The sequence below is a fragment of the Magallana gigas genome, chromosome 3, assembly GCF_963853765.1.
Source record: "Magallana gigas chromosome 3, xbMagGiga1.1, whole genome shotgun sequence".
NCBI classification, from domain to species: Eukaryota; Metazoa; Mollusca; class Bivalvia; order Ostreida; family Ostreidae; genus Magallana; species Magallana gigas.
In genome coordinates this window covers 9,283,164-9,298,570 of record NC_088855.1, presented here as the reverse complement: position 1 = coordinate 9,298,570, position 15,407 = coordinate 9,283,164, and the positions used below count along the sequence as shown (strand labels likewise).

The 15,407-nt window shown below is 37.7% G+C and overlaps 1 pseudogene; it reads right to left on the bottom strand.

The window, feature by feature from the left end:
* Positions 1 to 232: 232 nt before the first annotated feature.
* LOC136273290 (b(0,+)-type amino acid transporter 1-like) lies at positions 233 to 15,138 on the bottom strand (annotated as a pseudogene).
* Between the last annotated feature and the right edge of the window lie 269 nt (positions 15,139 to 15,407).

Genomic DNA, 15,407 nt, shown 5'->3' with positions numbered 1-15,407 from the left:
AGGTATTCAGAAAAAAAGCGTATACATTATATATCATACTACGCACTAGTATATTTTTATGAACTTCATTATATATATGTACAAAGTGAAAACAGAATACAATATGATTAGTTTTGATCCTGAATGCAATAAGGCAAAATCTCAAAAAAATATGAAACACAGAAAAACAACAAAAACATGCGAAATATTGACAGTTTTCTTCAGTGTAAATACGTCAAAGCTAAACATTTACTCAAATATCACTAAAAACCGCATAAATATTCATCTAAGTTACAAGAAAATCGTTAAACACGTTAAACTAAACACAATATCACATACAGAAAATGCAGGAATACCTATCGCTTATCATGGGTTAAAGTCATGTCAAATTGATTTCAAATTCAAAATGGACGCTGAGTGCACAGAGAATTATTCAAAGTCAGGAACATGCGGACTTGGTCCGACCTCCATGAACAGTTGAACAAACAACGTGACAGGATCTGTTAGATACAGAGAGGAACATTTAACATCAAACATGTTAATTTTAAAAATAAAAATAACTCTGTCTCAAATTTCCATGCCAATGCAAAGGTCACATTTTTGCATCTATCCAAGGTGCAGTTTCAAAAATATATAAATATACCATAAGATATATCATTGCTTAAAGATTTTATAACATGACACCACGTTTGTTGCTAAAGTGTCTCACATGTAAATTAATGTTTAACCTTTTGATATATATTGGAAAATATCCTTGTTTTGTTTGATTATCTCAGCTGTCAGTCAATGTTTACAATTTTTATCCTTTAGGGAAAAATGATTTTCCATTAGTGTGTATAGAATTTTCTACCAGAATCGTTTTACCTCCTACGGGAGTATAAATTAAGGTAGGATTTGAACTTAATCTTCAAACTATAAGAAAAACTAAACTTTTCACAGAAGCCATCCACTTATCCGAATTAAATTCCTGTAAGAACATGACTTTTAACGTATCAATAAACACAAGAAAATATATAATAGCCAATTAAAACCAAGTTTTAAAACGATTAAAATAGAGAACAAAGGGAACAGGATAAAATCCGGAAATAAAAAGTTAAGGTAAGAATTAAAACAGGGAATACAGTGAGCTTAATATCATCTGTAGAAATTAAGGTTTAAATAAAAGGAAGCAGGGAACAGAAAAAAAGCCTGCAGAGATTGAGCAACACATTGAAACAAAGGTAAACGGTAACAAAAAAGAGTAAATTACTATACATCAATGATTCTATCGTCTTTGAAATAACAAAAGATATCTTCTTAGCCGAGATACATATGTAAGAGTAACGTCATTGCCTTTATGAGCCTATGCTCGTTTTTCATGGTAAATCTCAGAATGATGTGAGTCACTATGGCCAGAGCGTAGAACATCCAGGCGGCGAAGCTGAAAGAGTCAATGAGGCTCCCAATATCTCCAGGAATCAACATTAGTAGACCAAGAATAGTCTGTGAATAAAGGGAGCAACAATACGTTAATTACAACCAATGATCGTTAAGTACAACTAATAACATTGCATAATAATTCAGTCTAGATTCCCTCGTAATTTCAAATTACACTGCATGAAACAAAGATGTGATTCTTTAGTACGACCATTGACATCGCAAAAAGATTCAAACTTAATCACACAATGATGTTTTTCTATAGTCGTGTCGTCTGAGGCTGCATGCGGCTTTAACTTTAGATTTACCGTAAAGATGATACATGGCATTGGCGTCAGGCGTCGTGCGCTGACGTAGGACAGTACTTCCGGAAAGTGTTCTCTCGGGCGCCAACGTACAGTGTTCTAAAACGACAACGAAATTGTCTACTTTTAATGAAAGAAGGAAATGTCTACCTTCTTCACATCAGACCAATTTAGTATCACATACGTGTATGACATTGTAAGTGATTGTATTATTATCTGGGGGAGGGTTCGTTACCTGACTCCAGAAAACAGACCCCCGTTAGCAGCACCAAATGTGGAACACATGACAAACAGCGGCATGATGACGGCGACTCTTTTTCCTAGCACTACCTCGCCCCATTCCTATCATGAAATAATAAACTTATAAGACATGTACATCGTATTAAAGAAAGTTTAAAAATCTATGTTTAGGGAGCCGTTATAGAGTAAACAATGTTAATAAATTTTGTAACGCTAATGAAATCTAGGATTGATTTTATTTTTTAATTCACGAAAGGTGCCCTTTTCCTCCGTGTCTAGATAAATGAATATATTTTTCCTAGTGAGAACCATGTTTGTCATAAAGGAGGATCCGTTATAGTGTAAATACTCGACCCACCAGAGCCACAGCGCTAGAGTTGAGGAGTCCCTCTGTCCCGAGGACGGCCAGGTAAGAGATATTGGTCAGCACGTAGATAACGATCACCAGGAGGACCCCTAGCACGTTGGCTCAGGAAAGGTTTCTGGGTAAAGATCAAGAGTGCGTTAATACCGGGTTAGGCAAATCACATTAAAATGACACAAACTTAAAAATGAATCAATGAATTTTTTTTTTATATATTTTTTTCAAAATTTCTGGAACTGATTACAATTTTTATCATCATTTTATAAATATAAGCAACGGGTTAGATGCTATCTTTGCATTTTGCACTACAAATCAAATTAGAAATTAACTGGAGTAAAATTCCAATCCTTATTAAGTAATATGCAATAGAAGTTTTAAAGGATATATATTGTGGGACGATAGTAGAAATTTTAAAAAACATCGACATTTATTTTGAATGTCTGCTACAAAAACTCTTATTAGATACGTAGTTTAACGATGAAAATATTTGAATTAACGCTGCTCGATATGCAGTAAGTCTAGTGAAAATAGCGCATATTAAAAAAAAAATTAAAAATCAAGTTAATCTAGTGAGCTAAATGTATGTGGCTATTTCATATCCAAATATAAGATTCATACTTGAGACATACACTTATTTAATACATACATTCTATTTGAAATCGATTACATCTCATTACTTTAGGGGCGAAAAGTTATATACCATAATACATGTGTGACGGGGGTCCTCCCTGTCACCGGCACTGATTGATAACTATTGTTTATATTTACAAGTTTATTTACATATTTACAACAAACACGAATTACACAATGTATAGGAAACACAGGTTATAACACAAATGCGTCCTCACTCTTTAACGTCCAAACTCATTCTCTACTGTCTCCCACGTGTTCCCTGGGTATGGCCATACCAATTATCTCTCACTCCTCAAACTCACCCATAACTCAATCAACTGCTCACTTTCATCTCTCAGAACTTTATCATGCACAATAAACAAATGACAACTACAGATATTAACTCAGAAATTATAGACTCATGTTCGCTCTCTCTCACTTGCCTAACGAGCTAAAATGATACTCTTGGGAAACAGGGCTACAACGCCTGCGTCGCGCACCTGCAACCTTATCAAACCTTTCATATGACATTTTTCATCCGACACTTATTAAAGATAATTAACCCAAGGGGATGGCCCTGTAACATACCTCCCCTCCTAAGTGTGGCGTCCCGACACACTATGATAATTAGCCGACAGACTTTCATTATAACTAAGTAAAATAATTGCATTACACATACGTAGCACAAACAATAATACAATACTATTTACGTGCACTTTACAACTTTCCTTTTTTTTTTTTTTTTTTTAAATATATATCTTTAATTTTTTTTTTGTCATTTTTTTTTAATGTCAGTTTCCTCCTGCTACATATATACACGCGTTTATTTCTAATATATATATACACACGTTTATTTCTTGGATTTAATAAAGTCTTCTATGATTTTAAAATTCCCAATTTCTTTTTCGTTGACCCACTGGGTTTTGCCGTTTTTAAATTGGACTAAGTAAAATTTCTCTAATCGCCTGGAGTCGTTTCTTTGTCTCATTAGATCCAGAATTTTTACTATTTCTTGATCATCACCGGTTTCTAACTGTGACGGCGTTTGATCGGGGTCATCATTGTGGTCGTCCGGGCGATCGTTCGGATTGACGTAACTTTTCATCCTGTTTATATGCGACGTTAAAGTCTTTGATTTGTTGTCTGGGTCTTGAAGTTTGTACGTCATATTGGACAATTTCGTTAGAACTGTGTATGGTCCGTGCCAGTGATGTGTTAATTTCGCGGACAGTCCTGGTTTGGTTACCGGAGTGTATAACCAGATTTTGTCCCCTTCGGTGTAATGGGTTTCTTTAGAGGCATCGTCGTAATGTTCTTTTTGCTTTTGTTGCTTCTTTTGTAAGTTTTCATTTACTAGGGTATATGCCTCTTGAAGACGGACTTTGGCTTCTTCCTTATAGTCGTCTGCTACGGCATAGGAGAATGTCGGCGGGCAAAGTGCAGATTCAATAGGTAGAACAGCATCTCGTAGGTGCATAAGGTAAAATGGTGATTCTTTTGTAGACTCGTGGATGGCGGTCCTATATGCAAACAGGATGTACGGTATGAACGTGTCCCAGTCACGTTGATGACCTGACACATACATTGACAACATCGTTGTGAGGGTGCCGTTAAAGCGTTCAACCAAGCCGTTGGTTTCTGGGTGATAAGCAGTAGTAAATGTTTTCTTGGTGTTTGTCAATTTGCAGATTTCCTTCATCAGGTTTGATCTGAAGTTTTTACCGTTATCTGATAGTAGCTCACGAGGTGCTCCGTGACGACACACTATTTCCTCCACAAAAAGTCGCGCAGTAGTTTCTGCGTCTGCATTGTTTACTGCGAAGACCTCGGGCCACCGGGTTAAGTAGTCACTAAACACAATGATATACTTATTTGACTTGTAAGTCGGTGGAAATGGCCCAAGAACATCTACAGCTACTCTGTCGAATGGTCCATTAACGGTTGGTAGCGGGTTCAGTGGAAACTTTGGCCTGTTCTTTGGTGACTTCTTGGTCGCACAATCTACACATGATTTACACCAGAATTCTATGTCCGAGTACATTCCCTTCCAATAGAATCTTTCTTGAACTTTATCATAGGTTTTCTGGAATGAAAGGTGACCTGCTGTTAAATCGTCATGACAAGCATACATCACTTCATCAATGAGGCTCCTTGGAATAGCAATTTGGCGTCTAATTGCTTGGCGTCGTCTGTGAGATCCGGGCTGCCAAAGATGGTACAGCAGACCATCATGTCCGAGTTCATAATCACCAGATAAGATAACTGTTTCACGAGCTTTCGAAGACAGTTCAGGTAATTCCCCTAGCTCTAAGTATTGGATGATAGCTGCAAGAGCAGGGTCGTTTTTCTGACGGTCGCGAATGTCCTGATACGACCTCTTTGGTATGATATCTGTTTCAGCTTTAGCACAGGTGGTCGCCACTGAAGGTTCTGCAGGAATTCGAGATAAAGCATCTGCGTTTTGATGAGCTTTTCCTGGACGGTGTTTAATGGTTATGTCATACTCTTGGAGAGTTAATGACCAGCGTGCGAGACGACCAGCGGGATTCTTGATGTCCATAAGCCACCGTAATGGATTATGGTCAGTAATCACAGTGAATTTACGGCCAAATAGATAGTGTCTAAAGTATTTCACACCCCACACAATCGCAAGCGCCTCCTTTTCGATTACTGCATAATTCTGCTCGTTTGGTTTTAAACTCTTACTTGCGTAGGCTATAGTCCTCTCGCCATCGGGTCCATCTTGCGCTAGCACTGCACCAATACCGGTGTCGCACGCATCAGTGTACAGAACAAACGGAAGCGAGAAATCTGAGTATCTGAGTATAGGATAGCTGGTCAAGGCTTCCTTGAATGTTTTGAACGCACTTTCACAGTTACTATCCCATATAAATTCAACTCCTTTTCTTAAAAGTTTGTGTAAGGGCGCAGCCTTACTAGCAAAGTCTTTTACAAACTTCCGGTAGTAAGAAATAAGCCCAAGGAAGCTTCTGAGTTCACTAACATTTGAAGGCTCGGGAAAGTTGTGAATTGATTTTACCTTGTCCGTGTCCGGCGATATTCCCGTTGCTGAGATCTTATGTCCAAGGAACGCAACTTCGGTTTTCCCGAATGAGCATTTCTGGGCTTTAAGCTTTAACCCCGAGTCCTCAAATCTCTTTAGCACTTCCTCGAGTCTTTTGACGTGGTCACTGATGGTTTCAGAGAAAACGATTACATCGTCTATGTACACAAGGCACGTGTTCCACAGTAATCCTGAAAGCACAGAGTCCATAAGTCTCTGGAAAGTAGGAGCACTGTTGCACAGTCCGAATGGCATATAATTATATTCGTAATGCCCTCCGAAAAAGGAAAACGCTGTCTTTTCTTTGTCGCTCTCCTTAATTGGAACTTGGTGGTATCCTTGACACAAATCTAAGACACTGAAGTACTTAGAATTGTTAAGCGCATCTAACATATCGTCTATCCTCGGAAGAGGGTATACATCCTTTTTGGTGACCTCATTTAGTTTACGAAAGTCGATGCACATGCGAACTTTGCCATCTTTCTTCGGCACTAGGACGATTGGAGCTGAATACGGGCTCTTGAACGGTCGTACGATTCCGTTAGCACACATTGTTTCTATCTGGGACTCCAGTAATTTTCGCTGGCTGTGGGGAATTCTGTACGGCCGCAAGTGGATGGTTTGCTGTCCCCCGTATCTATCGAATGGTCAACTAAATTGGTCCTGCCTAATTCGTTGTCATTAAATGCAAAAACTTTTCGGAACTTATTTAACACCTTCATAATTGACTCACGCTCCGTTTGATCTAAATTTTCTGTTACATAGAGATCGTTAACTGTAATATCTTTCTCGCCAGGCTTCACACACTCACTGACTTCAATTCCGTTTAAACTTTCACCCTGATATGCACCTTCCAAACTCTCACTGACTAGATTCGCATCGGGACTGAATGAGACGCGCTCACCATTTATATACAAAGAATCATTTGCAACATCAATGTAACATGCACAATCTTTAAGAATATCTAGTCCTAAAATACAGTTATATGGGAAATTCCTAGCAACAAATGCATTGTAAACAATGTCAGTCTTTTCGCCAATTCTAATTCGAAAGTCACATTTTCCAATTATATCGACTCGGTTGCCCGTAGCCGATGTAATGCTCACCCCTCCAGCCGGCGCCATGGTACCCTGGTCTGCGAATTCTTCACTCACAATTGTGACACTGGATCCGGTGTCGATCAACATTGAAGCACTTTTATCATTCACATCTCCTAAAATTTTGGCGGTACAAAATTTAGGGTTCAACTGACATGATACAATATTTTCACATACATATTTCACAATTATATTATTTTCACTATTCCCGCAGGAATCGAATTCTTTCACTTCGCGCAACCGGCTCTCTTTCGGAGGATGTTTAACTTCCGCTAATCCTTTACCTCCACACAAAGGGGCGGACTTTAGTTTCCCGAATTGGTGGTTCTTTGCTCTTTACATCGAACTGCGATATGTCCTACCCGCTGACAGTTGTTGCAGATTGGCCTTCCATCCGTTGTCCTAAGGTTCCGGTCAGACCTGGGCTGCAGTCCACGGCCTCTTCCTCGCCAGGATCCTCGGAAGTTCTGTCCCCGGGTATTTGAGGTATATTGTCGCTGGGAAGAAATGCGCCCTATCTCGGTAGCCATCACTGATACCTGGGCTGAGAGGTCTGCGATGGATTTTTCCAGCTCCTCTGTTCTCTTAGGTTCGTGTGACATAGCTGCCACTCTTGTCCTCGAGTTGTCCACAAGAGAGTTGTTACATTCCTCTCTTTTCGCATGACGAAAAGCTTCCTCAAAAGTCTTTGGGTTTGAAAGTAGAACAAACCTTTTTATTTCAGGTCTTAACCCTTGAATGAAATGTTCTTTGGTAAGAGTTTCTTTTTGTCGTCTTGGCATGTCCATGTACGCACGTGTGGCTAGCTTTGTTATATTTGCGGCATAGTCGTCAACAGTTTGGATCTCTGCTTGTCTGTATCCAAAGAGGTTTGAGTAATACAATGACTGTAGCTCTTTTGGGATGAACCTTTCCCGGAGAGAGTCACAAACAGAGCGATAATCATCTTTTAAATCATCGTCTAACGATTCGTAATAATCTGCTGCCTGGTCTCGGAGGAACGCCGGTATTGTGACACACTTCCTGCCGTCGCTCCAGAAATTTGCTCTGGCGATCCGGTCAAAGTCTTTAATCCAAGAGTCAACATCTTCGTCTAACTTTCCGTAAAATGGAACGGGCCTAACTAGAGTCGATGACTTCGGCTCTGGTGTAACTTCATTCACAATTATTTCTTCGACAGGCTCTTGCCTCTTTTTCTTTGGCATTTTGTTCCTTTGTTCTTTAGTGATCCCACCGCTGCCACCATAATATGTGACGGGGGTCCTCCCTGTCACCGGCACTGATTGATAACTATTGTTTATATTTACAAGTTTATTTACATATTTACAACAAACACGAATTACACAATGTATAGGAAACACAGGTTATAACACAAATGCGTCCTCACTCTTTAACGTCCAAACTCATTCTCTACTGTCTCCCACGTGTTCCCTGGGTATGGCCATACCAATTATCTCTCACTCCTCAAACTCACCCATAACTCAATCAACTGCTCACTTTCATCTCTCAGAACTTTATCATGCACAATAAACAAATGACAACTACAGATATTAACTCAGAAATTATAGACTCATGTTCGCTCTCTCTCACTTGCCTAACGAGCTAAAATGATACTCTTGGGAAACAGGGCTACAACGCCTGCGTCGCGCACCTGCAACCTTATCAAACCTTTCATATGACATTTTTCATCCGACACTTATTAAAGATAATTAACCCAAGGGGATGGCCCTGTAACACATGTACATGCAGGAATATTAATTTCACATACACGTATGGGTTTTTCAGCTCTTCCGTCCTGTGATTCAAATTATTCCTGCAACAAATAAATTCAGTTTTGAAAAAAATCTCATACATGTACCTATTGAAGTACTTCTTAGTACTGGGCGTAAGGATCGAAAAGTACAACTCACCACCCGTCGTAAGCGAACATGGCGTCGTAAAAAGCCAGGGCAACGGCTGAAGGGGAGTTATTGGAACCTTCGAAACCTTTCTGGAGGGTCGCCACATCTCCTGTTATAATTTTGATTTTTACAAGACATAACAACATATCTTGAATAAAGGATTGCGATAATATGTAACAGGGAGGTCGAGCAGGAGATGTTACCTTTGCCCAGCCAGACCAGGCCCCCGAGAATGTACGGCTTGTGTACCAGCAAATTGCATTTTTATTATTCACATACTAATGATCATTTCAATCAAATGGGTGTAAAGTATAATGCATTACATATCACGACATTTGTAACTGAATAGTTAAATAGGATTTACACGAGGCCGAAAATATTAAGGACTGAGTTGTTCGGTTTTTGTAAAATGTAATCGCGATCCTCAGATTTCTTACTCATTGCCAAGGATGTAATCATTTTCTTGGGTATCTGGGGCTCTCCAAAGATATCCATCAAGGACATGGCGTACTCGGCGAAGGTCAGACAGATAATGACTCTCGAGGAGGGCGTGAGGATAATATTCTTGGTCCAGGCGAACAGGAAGGCAACCACTCGACCCATTGCCGCCATCATATAGGGAAACTCGGCGCCAGATTTGGTTACCAGCGTTCCCAGCTCAACATAGGCAAGGGCCCCTGTTGCATGTAATGAAACATATATAATAAAATACATATATAAAATATTTGTATAAAATACATTATGAAAAGCATGGATGCACACTAGTTCATGTACATTTGTATCCTTTTCTCTTAAAATTCTGGGTTTTGTTGTGTTTTATTTAAATCATAATGCAAATACATGTTGTTTTATTTGTTTTTTTCTTTTTTACCTAGAGCTTGTTTAATATTAATGTTGTTAAAAACAATCACAACAGATTTTGATAATTACCGTATTAGAGTGTAGACTTGCCATTTTATCACGAGAATCATCGGACGTAAAAAAAAAATGTTTTTCGAGAGATGATATGACCACTCGCACCTTCGCATTATTGCTTAGAGAGAGAAAGATACGAATACATGGCAAAAGTGCAAAGTGACGATGACGAAGGAGCGAAATTGAGAGATGCAACGGCAAAGGTATGAAACTTATATCGGTCTTTCATAGTCGAAACTACGCACTTTTGTATTCGTAAATCCACATTCTCGCCCTAAAGGCTGAATTGCGAAGATACGATGGTGAAGGAACGAGGGGCTTAAGCGGAACACAATAAGAGATAGAGACGTGGACCATCACACTAAATATATGCGTTTATACATGGCAATCGGTTTTTAGAACGCAGTTCGCAGTTCGCAATTGAATAGTGAACTGCGTTCTATAGAAAGCAGTTCGCAATTCAAAATTTAGTGCGATTGAATAGTGAACTGCGTTCTATCTAGAACGCAGTTCGCAATTCAAAATTTAGAATTCATATTTGGGGCCCACTTGCCTTATATGCAATTGAATAGTGAACTGCGTTCTATCTAGAACGCAGTTCGCAATTCAAATTGTTGAATAGTGAACTGCGTTCTATCTAGAACGCAGTTCGCAATTCAAAATTTAGAATTCATATTTGGGGCCCGCTTGCCTTATATGCAATTGAATAGTGAACTGCGTTCTATCTAGAACGCAGTTCGCAATTCAAATTGTTGAATAGTGAACTGCGTTCTATCTAGAACGCAGTTCGCAATTCAAAATTTAGAATTCATATTTGGGGCCCGCTTGCCTTATATGCAATTGCATAGTGAACTGCTTTCTATCTAGAACGCAATTCAAATTGTTGAATAGTGAACTGCGTTCTATCTAGAACGCAGTTCGCAATTCAAATGTTAGAATTCCTACTTGGGGCCCGCTTGCCTTATATGCAATTGAATAGTGAACTGCGTTCTATCTAGAACGCAGTTCACTATTCAATTGCATATAAGGCAATTGGGCCCCAAATATGAATTCTAAATTTTGAATTGCGAACTGCGTTCTAGATAGAACGCAGATCACTATTCAACAATTTGAATTGCGAACTGCGTTCTAGATAGAACGCAGTTCACTATTCAATTGCATATAAGGCAAGCAGGCCCCAAATATGAATACTAAATTTTGAATTGCGAACTGCGTTCTAGATAGAACGCAGTTCACTATTCAATTGCATATAAGGCAAGCGGGCCCCAAGTATGAATTCTAAATTTTGAATTGCGAACTGCGTTCTAGATAGAACGCAGTTCACTATTCAATTGCATATAAGGCAAGCGGGCCCCAAATATGAATTCTAAATTTTGAATTGCGAACTGCGTTCTATAGAACGCAGTTCACTATTCAATTGCGAACTGCGAACTGCGTTCTAAAAACCGATTGCCTTTATACATGTTCACGTGTACATTTATCTATATAGTCCGATGATTTAGTTATGTACATTTCTCTTTTGTTTAGTTTAGGTGCAATATAAATGTCACAGTAGATGGGAAACTAGAAATATTCGTCATCTCTTGACATGATATATTGCAAGCGATGTTTTCAGAGGGGTTGGATATGAAAACAAACCCTGACGATGTATTTGTAAATATGAACATAAAGCATCATGATTTAGAATATCGAGTAATTCATGTTGTGGTCTTTCGTCAAATGCCAGTTCAGTTAATGACATGTTCTTGACTAATTGAAGTATTCTAAAATATTTATTACTGTCTATCATTATATACGAGACAGATAATAAAATCTGTGAATTAACTTTCATAAGGTAACATTGTCTACCAAAGAACAATGTCTCTGTGCTTTATATTCCAAATTATTATCTACAGAACCCCAGGCAAATTAACGGAAGCACCCATAAATACATCTATTAATGTGGTACATGTAACAGAATGCTGTGAAAATTAGACATTACAGATATGCAGCGCATGGTAACCTGTTTAAAATTATGATTTTCTGAGTCAAGTAATGACAATGTATGATTTTTTTCTTGACAAAATGAAGTATTTTAAAGTACCCTTTATACATGTATATAAATGAAAGGATCTGTGAATTATAACTCTCATGATGTAACAGTGTCTCCCGCTGAACGAAGTCTCTGTACTTTATATTCCAAATGGTTATGTACAGAAACTCGAGCAATTTACCTGAAGCACCTATAAATACATCTATTCATGTCGTAACACAATGCTGTAATTTCTGGCATTGTAAATGTGACTTGATTAAACATTTCCCTCTGCGTTATTCAGACTTATGCCGAGATGTTGTTCAAGTGTACAAAAAGTAAGCAAGTGTAATCATATGTGAGAAACGTAACGATTTACGAATACATTTGTAATGTATTTCGACAAAGGACCAAACTGATATCAAGCTGAAGCGCACACCACTAGCAGGTCCATACCCAATGTACATAGAAAATCGATGTATATTGTACTGCTGATATACCTTCTCCCAAAATATTGAAAACAACTGCAAAGACTCTTTTGCTAACAAGGCTGTTTTTATATACAAGAAACATTATAGGCTGGAAATACATGTATATTATATAACTTGATTTTTCTACCGGGTATTATTTCAAGCAAAGACCCCCCCCCCCCCCAAAAAAAAATAAAACAACAAAAACCAAACAAACAAACAAACAAAACCCATACAACAAAAATGGTATTTTAAAAATCCAACATTTTTATTCCATGCTGTTATAAAGTTAATATCAGAAGAAAATTTGAAATATAAAATGAAATAATTAAATATACCTTTTTTAGAACAAGAACGCATATATTTGCACCCGCAGAAAAACAGTTATACAACCAACATGTAAGATTGAGAAAGTTACCCATGAGCGCGATAGCATGCCCCCCAGCGGCCCATACCACGAGGCTGAGACCGACAGATCCCGTCTCTTGGAGGACTCCTTTGGGAGAAATGAAGATCCCAGAACCTACAACACAGCAAGGAACCAATCCATATAGAATAATTATCAAACTCTGTTACAATAACAAGGTAAAAAACCCGTCACAAATGGTCACAAATTACACCAATAAAAGAATATTTAAAAAGAGGACTTAATATTTTGGTATCAAGTATACATGTATCAATTTTTGAGTTTTTTGGTCCTTTTTTATCACGACCGACTTTTTTTTATGTTAGTAAACTCTCTCTCTCTCTCTCTCTCTCTCTCTCTCTCTCTCTCTCTCTCTCTCTCTCTCTCTCTCTCACCTATGTCGGTGCCTACTAGAAAGGAGGTACCGCTGATTCCTGTTGTTTCCACTTCAACAGCTTCGCCGTTGTTAACAGGACGTTTTCTAAATTCTATGCTATCTTCATCTGAAATTCAAAATTCAGGTGTCTATCTAAGATAATACTAAACGACTGGAAATTTTTATTGTGCTAAATGATTTTTTTCATAGTTCCTTTTAATCGTATGAGATAGGTACAGTCACTTGCACATTAATGAACTATAGAACCATATTTGGCTTACATAATACCGGAATATTTTATTGACAATCAATTTAGAGAATGGGGGAAAAATTGAAAAAATGATAATTATAGATACTGTCTGATATGCAAGAGCGTTGTCTTGAATAGTTTTGATTCGAAATTTTCAGAATTCAGAAATGGATAAAAAAAGGTACCAATTCTGCAATACTTTTCTACAGTACATCGCAAAAATAAAAGTAAAATCACTGAAAGTATTGTATATCTAATAGTAATACAAGAGGACATGTGACGAAGACTAAAAAACAACTGTATCATAGGTATCTTCATGTGACAGTATAACAAGTTTGTTGTGGCGAAAATGACGAAGATATTGAGACCATTTGTATTTGAATTTTATCAATGCCGTTGTTATCATAATTGCAATTCCAGACTGTGTTACGAATTAAAAATCCATTTCTCATATTTCTGTCATGACACAACTTACCAACTATACAAGAAGAGGCGCATTTTTGTGTATATTTATTTCGCCCATATTTCTTAAATGATCTTTATTAGTGCGCCGGATAATTATGGCAAGGTAGCATTTTTGTAACCGTCTAAGGTGCATGTATCAAAAATTCGAACATCCTTTGCGAAAGACCATTGCTGACATATTATATAACCACTTTTCCTATTGATGTTAACGAGGAGATTGTTCTGAAGGAATTTTATCGGCTTGCAAACATCCTCTTGAGGAGCAGGATTGCAAGCGTCGACATTCTTATAGGGCATGCACAATTGAAGCCCTCTATATATTCAACTATGCAATAGCTGATAGTCCAAGTCCAAGGCAGCAACCTTGGACGGTCTACACGATTTTCTTATTATACCGTTGATTGGATGGTCAAAAAGTCATTCAGGAATTACATGCATTACATGAAAGAGTCTATAACTACTTTTCGTATTGATGGTGATGATGATGGTGGTGGTGGTGGTGTGGGAATGGTTCTGGAGAAATAATTATCGTCTTGTCAACAACAAGGTGAATGCATCATAAAATTAAGATATGCCATATGAAAAAAACCATTGCTTAAAAAGACTATAACCATTTTTCGTACTGATGGGGTAGGGGGAGGGGGGCTCTGGAGAATTTTATTGGCTTGTCAACATCCTCCTTAAGAGCAGAGTGCCAGGCGTCGATATTCTACAGAGCATTTCAACTACACGGGGTTTAAGGGCATGTACAGTTGAAGTACTATTTATATTTCATTTAAAAATGGTCAAACTAAGCAATAGTTTTGAAGCGATTAAAAAAGGGCGGAGAGAACGATGCTACCTGTATTGAGGCAGCAATACATGTATTGTCATACCGTTCACTGGATGGCCAAAATCAGAAAAACATTCAGGAATTACTGCAGATGCATTTCAGTACAATGTTTTACATAATGCATTTATAGTTCGGTCATTATTGTTTTTTTCGACATTTCAGGACACTCAATAATCACAATAAACCAAAAATTCGAGCATCACATCACTCTTGATATATCCACATATGGCTATGAATAATGCACACATTCACACAAAGTTTAAATGATCTAAAATTTTGTGAATTCCATAAAAATGTTATTTTCTGAGTATTCTTGAAGACTTAAGTACGTGAATGTGATGGTCGACATGATATTCTGACACCCGTGGTTAATTTTTTAATGAACTTCTTCTTCCTTGCACACGTGTGTACACTTACAGAACTCTCTATAAACATATTTTTAAGGGATATTTAATTTTATATAAATGACCACAAAAACAACATCCAGACACTTATTATGTGTATATGTGACTGTTCCACAGCAAACATATAGGTTTATTATTATAGAAAAACAGATAAAGAAAATATATTGAAAACATGCAGTATGCAGAGATTGATTTCATGTTTTGAATGTATATTTCACCATCAGTTTAAGATAACTCTAAATTGTCAATTACCCTTTATCCAAAGTTTTCTATGGTCAAAAGAAAATGACTAAGAATTAA